The sequence below is a fragment of the Abramis brama genome, assembly GCF_963993115.1.
Source record: "Abramis brama genome assembly, chromosome: 1".
In the NCBI taxonomy this organism is placed as follows: domain Eukaryota; kingdom Metazoa; phylum Chordata; class Actinopteri; order Cypriniformes; family Leuciscidae; genus Abramis; species Abramis brama.
Window position 1 is genome coordinate 72756157 of NC_139963.1, and position 16744 is coordinate 72772900.

Genomic DNA, 16744 nt, shown 5'->3' on the forward strand with positions numbered 1-16744 from the left:
AATACACATGCCTTGTTTAAAACAAAGTGAAAATAACAGTGTCTGGTGTACAAGGATATTTACTGGTCAAGTCAATCTTCTTTAAAAAAATAAATAAATCAAGTTTATATAGACATTAGATTGTTTATCACATGCATACTTCATTGTAATAATGTTAAATGTAATGGGAAGGAGGCGGGAACCGGCGAACAGTCAAAGACTTTAATACAATAAATGAAGAAAACACAAAACGCAAACTGCTGTCACACACACAACATAACACACAGATCAAGCGCAGGCCTGTCCTCTCTCGATCTCCACTGTCCTCTCTCGATCTCCTCTGTCCTCTCTCGATCTCCTCTGTCCTCTCTCTCGATCTCCACTGTCCTCTCTCGATCTCCTCTGTCCTCTCTCTCGATCTCCTCTGTCCTCTCTCGATCTCCTCTGTCCTCTCTCGATCTCCTCTGTCCTCTCTCGATCTCCTCTGTCCTCTCTCGATCTCCTCTGTCCTCTCTCGATCTCCTCTGTCCTCTCTCGATCTCCTATCTCGATCTCCACTGTCCTCTCTCGATCTCCACTGTCCTCTCTCGATCTCCTCTGTCCTCTCTCGATCTCCTCTGTCCTCTCTCGATCTCCACTGTCCTCTCTCTCGATCTCCTCTGTCCTCTCTCGATCTCCTCTGTCCTCTCTCGATCTCCTCTGTCCTCTCTCGATCTCCTCTGTCCTCTCTCAATCTCCTCTGTCCTCTCTCGATCTCCTATCTCGATCTCCACTGTCCTCTCTCGATCTCCACTGTCCTCTCTCGATCTCCTCTGTCCTCTCTCGATCTCCACTGTCCTCTCTCGATCTCCACTGTCCTCTCTCGATCTCCTCTGTCCTCTCTCGATATCCTCTGTCCTCTATCGATCTCCCCTGTCCTCTCTCGATCTCCTCGATCTCCTCTGTCCTCTCTCGATCTCCACTGTCCTCTCTCGATCTCCTCTGTCCTCTCTCGATCTCCTCTGTCCTCTCTCGATCTCCTCTGTCCTCTCCTCTGTCCTCTCTCGATCTCCTCTGTCCTCTCTCGATCTCCTCTGTCCTCTCTCGATCTCCTCTGTCCTATCTCGATCTCCACTGTCCTCTCTCGATCTCCACTGTCCTCTCTCGATCTCCTCTGTCCTCTCCTCTGTCCTCTCTCGATCTCCCCTGTCCTCTCTCGATCTCCTCTGTCCTCTCTCGATCTCCTCTGTCCTCTCTCGATCTCCACTGTCCTCTCTCGATCTCCTCTGTCCTCTCTCGATCTCCTCTGTCCTCTCTCGATCTCCTCTGTCTCCTCTGTCCTCTCTCGATCTCCTCTGTCCTCTCCTCTGTCCTCTCTCGATCTCCTCTGTCCTCTCCTCTGTCCTCTCTCGATCTCCTCTGTCCTCTCTCGATCTCCTCTGTCCTCTCTCGATCTCCACTGTCCTCTCTCGATCTCCACTGTCCTCTCTCGATCTCCACTGTCCTCTCTCGATCTCCTCTGTCCTCTCTCGATCTCCTCTGTCCTCTCTCGATCTCCACTGTCCTCTCTCGATCTCCTCTGTCCTCTCTCGATCTCCTCTGTCCTCTCTCGATCTCCTCTGTCCTCTCTCGATCTCCACTGTCCTCTCTCGATCTCCACTGTCCTCTCTCGATCTCCTCTGTCCTCTCTCGATCTCCTCTGTCCTCTCTCGATCTCCACTGTCCTCTCTCGATCTCCTCTGTCCTCTCTCGATCTCCTCTGTCCTCTCTCGATCTCCACTGTCCTCTCTCGATCTCCTCTGTCCTCTCTCGATCTCCTCTGTCCTCTCTCGATCTCCTCTGTCCTCTCTCTCGATCTCCTCTGTCCTCTCTCTCGATCTCCTCTGTCCTCTCTCGATCTCCTCTGTCCTCTCTCTCGATCTCCTCTGTCCTCTCTCTCGATCTCCACTGTCCTCTCTCGATCTCCTCTGTCCTCTCTCGATCTCCTCTGTCTCCTCTGTCCTCTCTCGATCTCCTCTGTCCTCTCTCGATCTCCTCTGTCCTCTCTCGATCTCCTCTGTCCTCTCTCGATCTCCTCTGTCCTCTCTCGATCTCCTCTGTCCTCTCTCGATCTCCACTGTCCTCTCTCGATCTCCTCTGTCCTCTCTCTCGATCTCCTCTGTCCTCTCTCTCGATCTCCTCTGTCCTCTCTCGATCTCCACTGTCCTCTCTCGATCTCCTCTGTCCTCTCTCTCGATCTCCTCTGTCCTCTCTCTCGATCTCCTCTGTCCTCTCTCGATCTCCACTGTCCTCTCTCGATCTCCTCTGTCCTCTCTCTCGATCTCCTCTGTCCTCTCTCTCGATCTCCTCTGTCCTCTCTCGATCTCCTCTGTCTCCTCTGTCCTCTCTCGATCTCCTCTGTCCTCTCTCGATCTCCACTGTCCTCTCTCGATCTCCACTGTCCTCTCTCGATCTCCTCTGTCCTCTCTCGATCTCCTCTGTCCTCTCTCGATCTCCTCTGTCCTCTCTCGATCTCCTCTGTCCTCTCTCGATCTCCTCTGTCCTCTCTCGATCTCCTCTGTCCTCTCTCGATCTCCTCTGTCCTGATCCTCCGTGAGACACCGGCGATCTCGATCATCAGCAATCACACTGTAAAAGATCATCATTATAATATATTTAAAGGACATTAACATGTTTTCAGGCATTTTGGAAATATTTAGGGCTTCAAACACAAGAAATTCAAGTCTACCCAGATTAACTAAAGTTTACTGCTGCCTTTATCATTATGCTAATAAACTTATGAAAAGATACGCTTAAAGGCTCACAAAAGAGTTATTTGGGCTACTTTATGCATGTATTTACATTATTTTAAAATTATAAATATATTGTAGGCTACATTGTATTCGTGTTTGAACTTTTGCGCACATTTCATTCTGAAGAAAATAAACAATGTACGTCTACACTCTAAAGTTTAATATCTTTATTAGAAAATAATTGCCATATGATCCAGCACTAAAAAAAATGAACCGGATTTATTCATAAGTTTATGAATCTGCTTTTCTTTTAGTCATTGCATGCATGATGACTTAGGGACTTGGTGTTGTGTGTAAAATAAATGTTATGCAAAAAGGATCGGCGCAATAAGCATAAGCTTCAGCCGACACCTTTTCGGTCGATCAACTTTTTTTTTCTCTCTCTCTCTTTTAAATATTGTTTACATTGTAATTTAATGTTTGTTTCTATGTTTGCTTGTAAATTGTTTTTCTTTATTTTTTTCTTTTGAAGTTGACCGAAATAAACTTTAACTAACTAACTAACTAAGTCTAAAATAGGCTATTTAATATCACTGAATCAACCTATGCATTAATATATAGGCTATAACAGGTAAAATATAAATTGTGTAGCAGTTAAATCGACATGTTCCAGTCTGCTATTTAATCTACACACTAATTAACATGTTTGCAATCTCGTCAGTATTAATGCATAAAATAGACTTCGATATAAACGGCGAACAGCTTGAGCGCGTGATCAGTGTTATTATTCCTTCTGATAGTGACGCGTTACGGACGCGCGTTATTACAGAGCGCGTGCACGCGGGAGAGGACGACGCTCGAGCTGTTTATGTCGAAGATAAGTTTATGAATCTGCTTGGAGGGTTGACTGACTCATAAGAAAAGACTTTCAGAATGTAAATGAAAATCGATATGAGAATGTTCACACATGAGCACACTCGATATGAGCCTGTTGACCGTCAATATAAGAGATTTAAGGCATGTTAATTATGTAGATTAAAGATAAACCTGTCAATTTAACTGCTACACAATTGATATTTCTACCTAATAGTTATAGAATTAGCCTATATTAATGCATTAAATATGAAAGCATTATCTTAGCACTAGAGTTCTCCTAAATAACAGTAGCTCTTAACGGATCATTTTGGCCAATCACAGAGCTGGAGTGGCTCAATACAATGTGTATCATTCGTTCAGTCGTTTTTTTTTTTTTTTTTTAAAGTATTGAAAGTAAAAAAAATGAGAATGGGAGAAAAAAAAAAAAAACAATCCGTGGCGACGGTTTGGCAATCCGTCCGCTCAGTTTATAAACCGTACTCACGAATTCTCAAACTGTTCCCTCGGTTTAACAAAACGTGCCCACGGATTAATAAACCGTACCCACGAGTATCTAATCCGTGCTCTCAGATTTGTAAACCGTGCCTTCAGTTTTTGTAATCTGTACCCACAAATTCATAAACCGTACCCACGAGTTTCTAATCCGCGCTCTCAGATTTGTAAACCGTGCCTTCAGTTTTTGTAATCTGTACCCACAAATTCATAAACCGTGCCCACGCTTTCGTAATCCGTTCCCACGGGTTTGTAAACTGTACTCACGGATTTGTGACTCGCCCTCATTTTAGAAGAACACGTTGTTAACGAATCCTATTGTATATTGTTTTATTGAATATTAAGTGGAATACATCAAATTGACATACGTCTGAATGCTTACAGTGATTCTCAATTGTAGCGGGTATGGGGTGGAATATACGATTTAATATGAATGACGTGCATCAAAATCTTTTGTTTATTTGTGATATAATCTTAGCACTTTATTATTATTTTCTAACTTGTATTATGACTGATATTTGACGAATTGCTTTGTTAATTTTTTTGTAAGTTTTGGACAAAATATGTAGCCTAAAATGTAATAATATGAATAATTATAATAATAATAATAATTATTATTATTATTTGAGTTAGCCTAATAACTATAAATGAGTTCACTAGACAGTAATATGTTTATCATAAAATAATTTATGAATGCTTTATTTTTAAGCAAAAATTATGCAAAAAATGTAGGCCTATTTTATCCAAAACTGTAAAAGGTTAGGTTATAGCCTATAATAATAAAACATTGATAAATTATTTGATGACAAACATATTACTGTATTACTAAGTTAACTCGTTTATAGTTCATGTGTAGGGACCCCTAAAATAAATATGCCTTTTGTTTGGGGTATTTTGGTGTATTAAAATGTGCTTTTCATTTTTTTGTTTTCAATATTATTTCAGTGTGATATAACTTTGAATGTAATTGAATGGATTGAATGTAAATGTACTGTTGCTGGCCAGTGATTGAGCATGATTACTTTGCGTCATAACGTTAGTTACGTGAAGGGGGAGGAGCATCGCACATGGCATGAGAAGACGGTAATTTGACTGCTGGTTAGAAGTGCGTCATTTTGGAGACTTAATATATTCTGTGTAATATAAGGCCCAAAGTGTAAAGAATCGACGTGTGGTTTATTTTTTTGTTTTGCTAGTTGAAGTGTTTTTTTTTTTGTTTCTGTTATCTTCTTCGTGATTTTCATAGTGCTGAGTCAAGACGTGCGTAATGAGGGCTTAACAGCTAGTGACGTTCAAATTCATGGTCAATAACTGTGTCGAAGTTATTGAACGTTCGTGGTGGACTTCAAAACTCTTCCAGGACTGGAAAGATTGTGTAGCTTGTCGTCGTGGGACGTGGATCAACTGCATTCATCGCTATCGGGACTGCTTGTGTGAAACTGTTCGTATCGTAAGTGAACTCATTTTCGGATCTGTTGAATGTGCAGGAGTACATTGAATTCGTCAGCCGTAAATGTGCACCAACGAACTGGGCCCCAACGATAACGAACAACCGTATTTTTGACTGCGTCACTGACTCGTGTATTTTTGACTGCGTCATTGACTCATAACTAATTTGCATACTGAAAAACCGTATGTTGTGAATCGGGTTTTTTTTTTCAAGTGTTTAATTGTTTTTGAAAGAAATATTGTTTTATTTTCCTTATTGCTCTACATGTCTCAGTAGAAAAGTGTTTAGCCTATATCTAACAGGGTTCTGAATTTGTCCACTTGTGTGTTGCTGATTGAGGACAGTGTTTTAAAGTAGAAAAGGAAAAAGGTAAAAATGCAAGTGTAAAAACAAACATAAGAGAGACAAGGAACAGTTCTGAGACTGAACAGTTGATTTTGTATATTTTATTTACAAAAAGAATAAGTAATTTACATACCATTGGGTATAAGTGTTTATCTGTCTTTATATAAAAAAAGGTGTTTCCTTGTTTTGTTTTGTTTTCCTTTTAAAGGGGGTTATTAGATTAATGTAAAATAAATAAATATTTGTTAGTTTTTTTCCCTTAACATTTGCATTCTGGTATTTCTTTGGAGTTTGGCAAGTTAACTCATTTAAAAAAGGTACTGATTTCTAGGAAACTATAAATAAGAATTGTTCAATTTATTATTTTAGTAAAAGTATTGTGTAATTGGTATAGGGAAAAATACTTTACGTTAATTTTTTATTCAAAGGAAAATACCGGCCAAATTCACCATTCAACTGCCGGGAATCCAGGTTTTATCTTATTTGGGAAACGTAAAAATTAACCGTTAAGAAAAGGGTTACACATATATAACTTAAATAATAATAATAATAATAATTATTATTATTATTACATTTTTGGCTATATATTTAAAAGACGCTTTTGTCCAAAACTTACAAAAAAATGAACAAAGCAATTCGTCAAATATCAGTCATAATACAGGTTAGAAAATAATAATAAAGTGCTAAGATTATATCACAAATAAACAAAAGATTTTGATGCACGTCATTCATATTAAATCATATATTCCACCCCATACCCGCTACAATTGAGAATCACTGTAAGCATTCAGACGTATGTCAATTTGATGTATTCCCCTTAATATTCAATAAAACACTATACAATAGGATTCGTTAACAACGTGTTCTTCTAAAATGAGGGCGAGTCACAAATCCGTGAGTACAGTTTACAAACCCGTGGGAACGGATTACGAAAGCGTGGGCACGGTTTATGAATTTGTGGGTACAGATTACAAAAACTGAAGGCACGGTTTACAAAGCTGAGAGCGCGGATTAGAAACTCGTGGGTACGGTTTATTAATCCGTGGGCACGATTTGTTAAACCGAGGGAACAGTTTGAGAATTCGTGAGTACGGTTTATAAACTGAGCGGACGGATTGCCAAACCGTCGCCACGGATTTTTTTTTTTTTTTTTTTTCCTACAGGTGACTTCCCGGGCTCCGTAGTACTCTAATATTCTAATAAATGTTATAATAAATATTCTAATAATTCTAATACAAATCGCAATAAAATGTATTTTTAATTTACGAATAAATATAGGAATATCTTTCTTCGTACGGCCTTATAATTGTGTAAAGAAGTTATATTTCATCCTAATACGACTATCCACCTTATTCATACGCCCCATGACGAGGCTTTGCGCGAATTATGGGTGTAACTTCCGTTAAACTGTAAAAAAATCAGTGAAAGAGCTCGCAATAATAGGCTATATTTTTTTTAAACTGTGTTCAATGAGATTACATTATTCTCATCCTTCAACCACCGAACATCAAAAGGACATTTAAAACCTGGAGAGAGACGTGAGGATTTGGGGAGAAAAGAGAGAGTTTCTACGTGCATTCCAGTGAATTATTAATGGCATATCGTAAATTAAATCTGGAGAACAGACCACAGATGTGCAGCATATATGTTGTATTTTTTTAACAGCGGATTGCAAAAATAAAATAAAAAATAAGATAATCATGAGGAAAAGAGCTGAAAAGAGCTCTTGCCATAGCATATTCTTGTCACGTTAAAATACCAAGTGTTACGTTATTATAATGTTATTCTTAAATAAAACATGAAAGAAAACAGATAGCTCACTGAGTCAAACTGACGGATCAGCTTTATTTGAAATGATTCGTTTCAGTCTTTTTGAACGGAAGTGCCTCCCATAATTCAAAACGCAGTAAACTCATCAGGAATAAGGTGGATAGGTGAAAACTTACTTTTCTCCAGAGCGGCTAAAAAAGCTGCTTTGAAACTATCTGTATTGTAAAAACCAATATAAAAATAAAGGTGACTTGACTAATTATATTGAAGTAGGCTATGCTGCATTAATTGTATAGGCTATAATCCATATACACTCACCTAAAGGATTATTAGGAACACCTGTTCAATTTCTCATTAATGTCAAGTCAAGTCATCAGGGGCGTAGCAAGCTTTTCAAAAGTGCGGGGGATGGATGTGGTTTGTTTGTTTTATTAACAATACAATTCAACAGTCTGTAAATTCCTTCAGAAAACAGCGTGTGGCGCACTTGAGCGTCTTTTCAGACGCAAATCTAATTTGAATTACTTTCTAATGGGAGCGGAAGCGCAATACTTTGATTATATATATATATATATATATATATATATATATATATATATATAACCTATATATATAGGTTATATATAAATTATGTTTCTATTATTTTAGTTTTAATGCAAAAACAAAAAATATTTTTTTTGGGCCTTATGGGGGGTCCCCTCAATTCGAACACTGATTTTAGATCAGTTCAGAATTATTTCCTCGGCGACGCGTCATCAGTCACACACTTGTTATATAAATATTCACAAACTTGCTAACTAGAATAATGAATTGTTTTTGTATGATATATTTAGACTGGCAAATATGTGGAAGTGAAGGTGTTCTGTCGTTTAAACACATTTAATTATCATTGATATAACGCGCCACGAGTTTGCGCCGTAATTCAGAGGATCTGTCGGATTTACATCGCGTAAATTCATCCATTTTTCCCGAAATCCATAAAAGTAAAGCCCTTTGAACTGGGAGAAAAATAGAGTAAACTTTATAGTTTCATACACAATGTCCCTCTGATATGACTAAAACACAGCTTCTTCTAAAACCTCTAGCTGTAGTTTGCCTTTTTGTCAGTTAATATTCATCAGTATTATTGATCTCCTGCATTGACAGCACTGTCTGAAAACTGAACCGAGCTGGACGAGGACAGCACTATTTTCTCCATGCCGCTGTATAGATAAATGAACTAAATAGATAATAACTAATGATTTTTACAATGAAAATGAATCAATGCTGAACTCACATAAGCATTAATGCTAATAATGACAATATTCTCTTCTAGAGCTGCAGACAAAACTAACTTTGTTGCATTACTTTGCTGATATTTGCTGCTTTGAGACACTGTGATGGAAAAAGCGCTGTAGAAATAAAGGTGACTTTGTGTGTGTGTGTGTGTGTGTGTGTGTGTAATGGCGCTGTTTCAGAGTCTGCTGACTGTGGACTGAGGAGCTCAAGTCATATCACCTCTTACACTCGACAGAAATGCTATTATTACTTTCATTGCTATAAAAGTTCTTAAAGGTCAGTTACAAAAAGCACTTTGATGATCAAACTTTAATTTATCGTCATTTAACAACAAAAATGTTCATCTTGTTATAGGAGACCTCTCCAGCTCTCTTAAACTATTGAGGAGCGGAGACCTAGTCTTGTCACTGAGGAACCTTTATGAATCACACTTATTCTCAAGTTTAGGAATAAGAGCAAAATTATGTAATTCTTAGAATTTTGACAGACTTAAGACAAAGAGTGGCTTTACATGCGGCCCTGAGCAGTTTTAGTTTAGTTTAGTTTTTAAATCTGACCCTGCATAAAAATAATGTTGTTATCCAAGACTGTAAAATAACTCTTTTTTTTTTTTTTTTTTGCTTAGCTACCTTTTTTTTCTTTATATAAAAAAAGTGTGTGTTATAGTTAAAAATAACTAACCACAAAAACTGGCAGTTGATGATTTCCCGCCACTGTGCCTTCTCAGATGTCATAAACACATCATGTAAGTGGTCACGAACACAACATGCTCATCTCTCACCCTCATCTCCTGAAAGTAGATCATCACTTCATCATAAAACACATTATTAAACATCTCGCCATCGTGCATTCTTCATCAGACTTCAGTTATCTTATTCTTCTCGATACTCAGAAAATATACTGTTTATTTTTAAACAGACATGAGTTCAGTGCTCAAACACATTAGCTTTCTCAAAAAAAAAAAATATATATATTTTTTTTAAATAATATAGGCTATTATAGCATTATTAATTATTTTACTCACTGAATTACATATTTTCTCGAGGCTCACACTCACTCCTGCATCTCCATGATCAATCACTGAGATTATTTCTCATCAGATATCAGTTAATGCACTCAGAGTTTAAAAAAGTAAAACTACGAGTAAAAAACAACAACATTTGGCATTAATCTGTGCGCACATTAATATACACTCTTTAACTGGAGAGAGCGAAGAAGGAAACAGAAGAATTTGATTTAGATTAAATATGACACTCATTAATGGAGTCAAGCAGTCAAACTACATAAAGCCATCGTCCAGAAGTTAAACAAACCTTCTGAATTTAGATATAGTCGATGCGCTGGTGTTGAAAACTGCAGTGTTTTAATGTTTTAAATTATGCGCGCGATAAGACGATCTCATCGTGCCATATACGCCAAACATGTTTTTACGTGCATTGCGCACTGCACTGTAAACCTGTTGCGCAGGAAATTCATCTTTCTAAACTCTAGTCCTGAGAAAATAGTTAATGTTCGCACTCGTGGGTTTGTAAATCTGAAACTGTCGTGTGTGTGAGATTAATCTATAGATGTCGTGTGTGTGAGATTAATCTATAGATGTCGTGTGTGTGAGATTAATCTATAGCTGTTCTGCGCGCGAACACTTTTAGGATGAAATCTACGGAGAGTTTAATACTCGAGGCTCCAGATCTTTCAGGAATCTGGACTCTCATCTAACCCGTTCTGTCACACAACAGTTATTTGGGCTACTTTATGCATGTATTTACATGATTTAAAAATGATAACAATGTTGTACATTTGTGTTTGTATTTCAATTGTACTTTGGCACACATTTCATTCAGAAGAAAATATATCTTTATTAGAAAACAAGGTTAATATCTTTATTAGAAAACAATAATTGTCAAATGATCCTGCACTAAAAACAAATGTGAACATAAATCAACTGGATTTATTGAAGTCTAAAATAGGCATATTATTTAATATCACTGCATCAACCTAAATGCATTTAATATATAAGCCATAAGCAGTTAAATCGACAGGTTTATCGCTAGTTTGCTATTTAATCTACACACTAATTAACATGGTTGCAATTTCGTCAGTATTAATGCATAAAATGATCTTCGATATAAACAGCTTGAGTGTGTGATGATCAGTGTTATTCCGTCTGACAGTGACGCGTTTCAGACGCGCGTTATTACAAAGCGCGTGCACGCTGGAGAGGGCGACGCTCGAGCTGCTTGAAGAGGGTTGACTCATAAGAAAATACTTTCAGAATCTAAATGAAACTCGATATGAGTATGTTCACACTCGATATGATCCTGTTGACCGTCAATGTAAGAGATTTAAGGCATGTTTTGACATGACAACTGAAGAAATTGTGATCATGTTAATTAGCCTAAGATTAAAGATAAACCTGTCAATTTAACTGCTACACAACTGATATTTCTACCTAATAGTTAGCCTAAATAAATGCATTAAATTTGATATGACAGCATCATCTTAGCACTAGAGTTCTCCTAAATAACAGTAAAAGCTCTTAACGGATCATTTTGGCCAATCACAGAGCTGGAGTGGCTCAAGAGAATGTGTGCATCATTCGTTCAGTCGTTTTTAATTTAATATTTAAAGTAGAAAAATGAGAAAACAGCTTGAATATTAGATTTTCTAACATTCTAATATAATAGTCCTCCGCGAAAAAATATAATCGTGTTAAGAAGTTATATTTCATCAAAAATATACAGCATTGCGTGATACTATTTCAAAGTGATTTCAGTCATTTTGACAGATAATAAATTGTATTCACCTGTGAAAACAAACCTGGAAAGAGATGTGGAGATTTAAGGAGAAAAACGAGAGATTGTGCATTCCATTGAATTATTAATGGAATAAATCGTAAATTAAATTGCCCCTTCGCTAAGCCCCGCCCTCCTTAGTTACTGTTGCTATGCCTGTCAAGCTTTTGCGCTTGCACGTCTATTACAGTATCATAGTATGCACCGGTTTCAGACATTACCAAGGAGATAATTAGTTATTTTTGGCGAACAGGTGAAATATCTGAGAGAGCCAGACAAAAGGGACATTCGAGGGATATATCCACGACATAATATGCAACTGATTAGAGAATAATTTCATCAAAGTTGAAGCTAAAGCCTATACTGTAGGTCCCAGCGCAAGCAGCAGCACCTTCGGTTTTAGGTTTCGGGAAGGGAACAAAATCCACCACCCCGTCCAAACCTTTAGGATACCGGGTGTCAGATTTGCACAATCCATACGCACAACGCTTCGGCAGGTTTCCCTCGCTCGGAAGCTTGCCAGACCTTGTGCAGTATATATATATGTCATCATTTTTCATACTATTACAGCAGAATGCAAAAGGAACAAAGAAAAATATATATAAATATAGCTGCGAGCAGCGATTACGGGCCCAAGCCGGTGACACCGCAACCCCGGAGCCTTTAGTTACCTAAACTAGGCAGGCGGTGCCGCTGGCTTTGGCCCTTCATCGCTGCTCGCAGCTATATTTATATATATATATACATATATATATATATATATATATATATATATATATACACTTTTATATATATAAAAAATATAAAAGACTCAAATGCATCCAAAAAGAATATTAAAGTTTGATGCGTTGCCACGGCAACAGTATCTAAGATATCAATAAACTGTTTGAGATATTTATTATCTGTTTACAATTTAGCATCTTTAATGTATTTTCATCATGTTGAAAAAGTTTGGTGGGAATAAAATAAACCACTTAAGAGGAGTGGGTAAAAATTCCCCACTCTGATTTTGCTGATTTTGCAAAGAAATCCAGATTCAAACCAAAATATCTGACTTCCTGTTGCTCTGAGCTAATTACTGAAAATTAGAAAATTGTACGGCTCGATGAAACCAATATGTGTACTGATTTTTGTGACTGTACATAAAATTAACCCCCTCACTTTTGTCAAAAGCATTTTGAAAGTGAAACACTTCCTGCTGCCAGTTGGTGGTGCTATAACTTTGACTCACAATAGTTACATCCATCTGATCGGCCTCTTACCATGAACACACTGCTGAAGTTTCAATGTTGGGCTGGCGTAAAACTTAGAGCACGAAAGTTGTTCGGCCCGATGAGATCTATAAGTGTACCGAGTTTCATATTATTACATGCAAGCGTGTTTGATTTATGGACCAAGTTTTCGGACACCATTCCAGGGGGCGCTGTCGAGCCCCCCTGCCACGCCCGGGTACCAGCTTCATTCCGGCCCTGATGGCCGCAGGTTCTGACATGTGTGCAAAATTTCAAGAGTTTTTGAGCATGTTAAGGGCCCCAAAAGTGGCAAAAAAAAAAATAATGAAGAAAGAGAAAAAATAAATAAAATATAGCTGCGAGCAGCGATTGCGGGCCCAAGCCGGTGGCGGTGTCACCGGCTTGGGCCCTCCATCGCTGCTCGCAGCTATATTTATATATATATATATATATATATATATATATATATATATATATATATATATATATATATATGCCAGTTGGTGGCGCTATAACTTTGACTCACAATAGTTACATCCATCTGATCGGCCTCTTACCAAGAACACACTGCTGAAGTTTCATCAAGATCAGTTAACGTATGCAGAAGTTATATTACTTCGTGTTTCTCTTTTCTCGCCATTGTTTCCTCGCCACGGCCAAACCGTTCGAGATATCAAAAATCTGTCCGGAATTTATCATCCTCAATGTCTTGACTTCATGCTGACCGAGTTTGGAGGCGATTGGATGAATTCTCTAGGATGAGTACATTAAATTCCACAGCATGCGTTTTTCAAACAACCCATAATAGCCGACTTCCTGTTGGGCGGAGCCAATAACTTAGAGTGCGGAAGTTGTTCGGCCCGATGAGATCTATATGTGTACCGAGTTTCATATTAATTCATGCAAGCGTGCTTGATATATGGACCAAGTTTTCAGACCGTGTCCAAGGGGGCGCTGTTGAGCCCCCCTGCCACGCCCGGGTACCAGCTTCAGCCCGGCTCTGATGACCGTGGGTTCTGACCTGTGTGGAAAGTTTCAAGAGTTTTTGAGCACGTTAAGGGCCCCAAAAGCCCCTGAAACCTTGAAAAACAAAGATTAAATGGAATAGACAAATCCCCCCCCCCCCCCCCCACACACACACACAGACACACAGAGAGAGAGAGAAAATTCTCCAGAAAATCCACATTCAAACCAAAATATCTGACTTCCTGTGGGTCTGAGGTTATGACTGTAAATTAGAAAGGTGTCCTGCTTGATGAGAACAATACACCTACCAAGTTTTGTGATTCTAGGAAAAACTAAGCCCCCATTTTTGACTAAAGGTGGCGCTACTGAGCCATTCCACCACACCCGTTTCTGAAACTTTGCACATGTCTACTGTATAATAAATGTGATGTGTCTGTCGAGTTTCATGCATTTTCAAGCATGTGAAGAGTCTCAAAAGCATCCGAAAAGAATATTAAAGTTTGATGCGTTGCCACGGCAACAGTATCTAAGATATCAATAATCCTTTCACAGGTCTACATCTGCCGTGTGTCTACATTATACACATAAAGTTTTAAGCAAATCGGGTAAAAATAAGAAAGTGATTTCAAAGCATTTTGAAAATGACACACTTCCTGTTGCCAGTTGGTGGCGCTATAACTTTGACTCACAATAGTCACATCCATGTGATCGGCCTCTTACAACGAACACACTGCTGAAGTTTCATCAAGATCAGTTAATGTATGCAGAAGTTATAACACACTTCCTGTGTCCCATTATTCGCCATAAATTCGTTTCCTCGCCACGGCCAAACCGTTCGAGATATCAAAAATCTGTTCGCAAGAATTCATCCTCAATGTCTTGACTTCATGCCGACCGAGTTTGGCGGCGATCGGATGACTTCCCTAGGAGTATTTCACATTCCATTGTATGCGTTTTCCAAACAATGTATAATAACCAACTTCCTGTTGGGCTTTTGTAAAACTTAGAGCACGAAAGTTGTGCGGCCCGATGAGATCTATATGTGTACTGAGTTTCATATTATTACATGCAAGCGTGTTTGATATATGGACCAAGATTTCGGACCCCATTCCAGGGGGCGCTGTCGAGCCCCCCTGCCACGCCCGGGTACCAGCTTCAGCCCGGCCCTGATGGCCGCGGGTTCTGACCTGTGTGCAAAGTTTCAAGAGTTTTTGAGCATGTTAAGGGCCCCAAAAGTGGCAAAAAGGCAACAAAAAAAATAATGAAAAAAAAAAAATAATAATAATAATAATAATAATCCTTACGAAAACAATAGGGCCTCCGCCCTTTCAGGGCTTGGGCCCTAATAATCCTTACGAAAACAATAGGGCCTCTGTAATGGGTAGAGAAAATGACCACATATATTAGTTTAATTGAAAAAAACCCTTCTTCTATTTGTTTACTTTTAAAAAAATAGCCCTTGCACTGCTTCAGTTGGGTTGCCGTGGAGACGGTCGCTCAAGCGCTCAGAAATAAACATCCAGCGCTTGAGAAAGACATAATTTTTGTATCTCCACTACTTTCCAACCCACAGGTATATTTGTAAACCTTTCCAATCTCTGTTAAAAAGTATCGAAAGAGTATATCACCAGTACGGTTGTCTAGATGATGTATGTTGTCATGTTCTGTGTAGAAAGGTTATTATTATTATGTGTTTATACTGTATTGGATAGCAGCTATAGCTAGCGAACTAGTTGAAGTTAGCCTGTCACCGTCAGTGAAGGTTCCGTTCTTTTGTCTTTTTGTATTGACTGTAAACAATTGTTTCAAGATATAATACAATTTATAGTGTCATTTGTTGATGTATATTTCATGTATTGTACAGTAAGACTGGTATCTATTTCACAGTATGTTATTAATGGGTTTTGTATTTTATCTGATATATACCAATGCTTTACATATTGATTTGTTTATTGTATTCAGTATAGTTATAGACCATTTCTATATTATATGGTCCATGTAATGGTTCAGTTACGGTTTATGACCTCATCGTATTATTATTGAGATATTTGACTCAGCTCAGAAATAAACATCCAGCGCTTGAGAAAGACATAATTTTTGTATCTCCACTACTTTCCAACCCACAGTGCTATCCAGCCTGTGGCTTTGTACCTGCCCAGATTCCCCTAGATCTGAGGACGGTAACACCTCCGCCCTTTCAGGGCTTGGGCCCTAATAATTATGAGGAAAAGAAAGCAGCGACTGAAAAGAGCTCTTGCCATTGATATTCTTGTTATAACATGTTGAAGAATTTCCCTTTGTCTCATGTGAAAGTCTGAATGCTGTAATGCCAAGCAGAAAAGAGATCACAAGGATAAGAGAATGGAAAAGTACCCGTCTGTAAATGCAGGTGTTGGGATGCACTGGAAGTAAAACACATGTGATGTAAGATGTTTTTGAGATGTTCCACCAATAGAAGAAGGTCTAGGGGGAAATGTATCTAATGGTGGCAAGGCTACAAGGAGTGACAAAGCCCATTGGGCACCTAGCGATAAGAAAAAGTATAAGACATGAACACTGGCCATTGTAACCTCAGATGTCTGGCCAACTGGCTTCTCACTTTGTTGCTTGTCAATGAAGTTAATTCTTCTGACCTGGAACCTCGACTCTGAGAAACTTCTTTGTGACCTAAACCAAGGACTTCGAATTTGCTAAGGGATAATGTATAGCGAGGCGGGTGTTATAGCGAATAATAACCCCGACTGGCTGAACTGGAAACCGACGCAACCCGCTGTTTTTCATGGCAAAGGTCTGTTATCAAGAAATAACAGACCGCAGTCTACATTGGAATTCAGCCAAGCCATGTAATTAAAC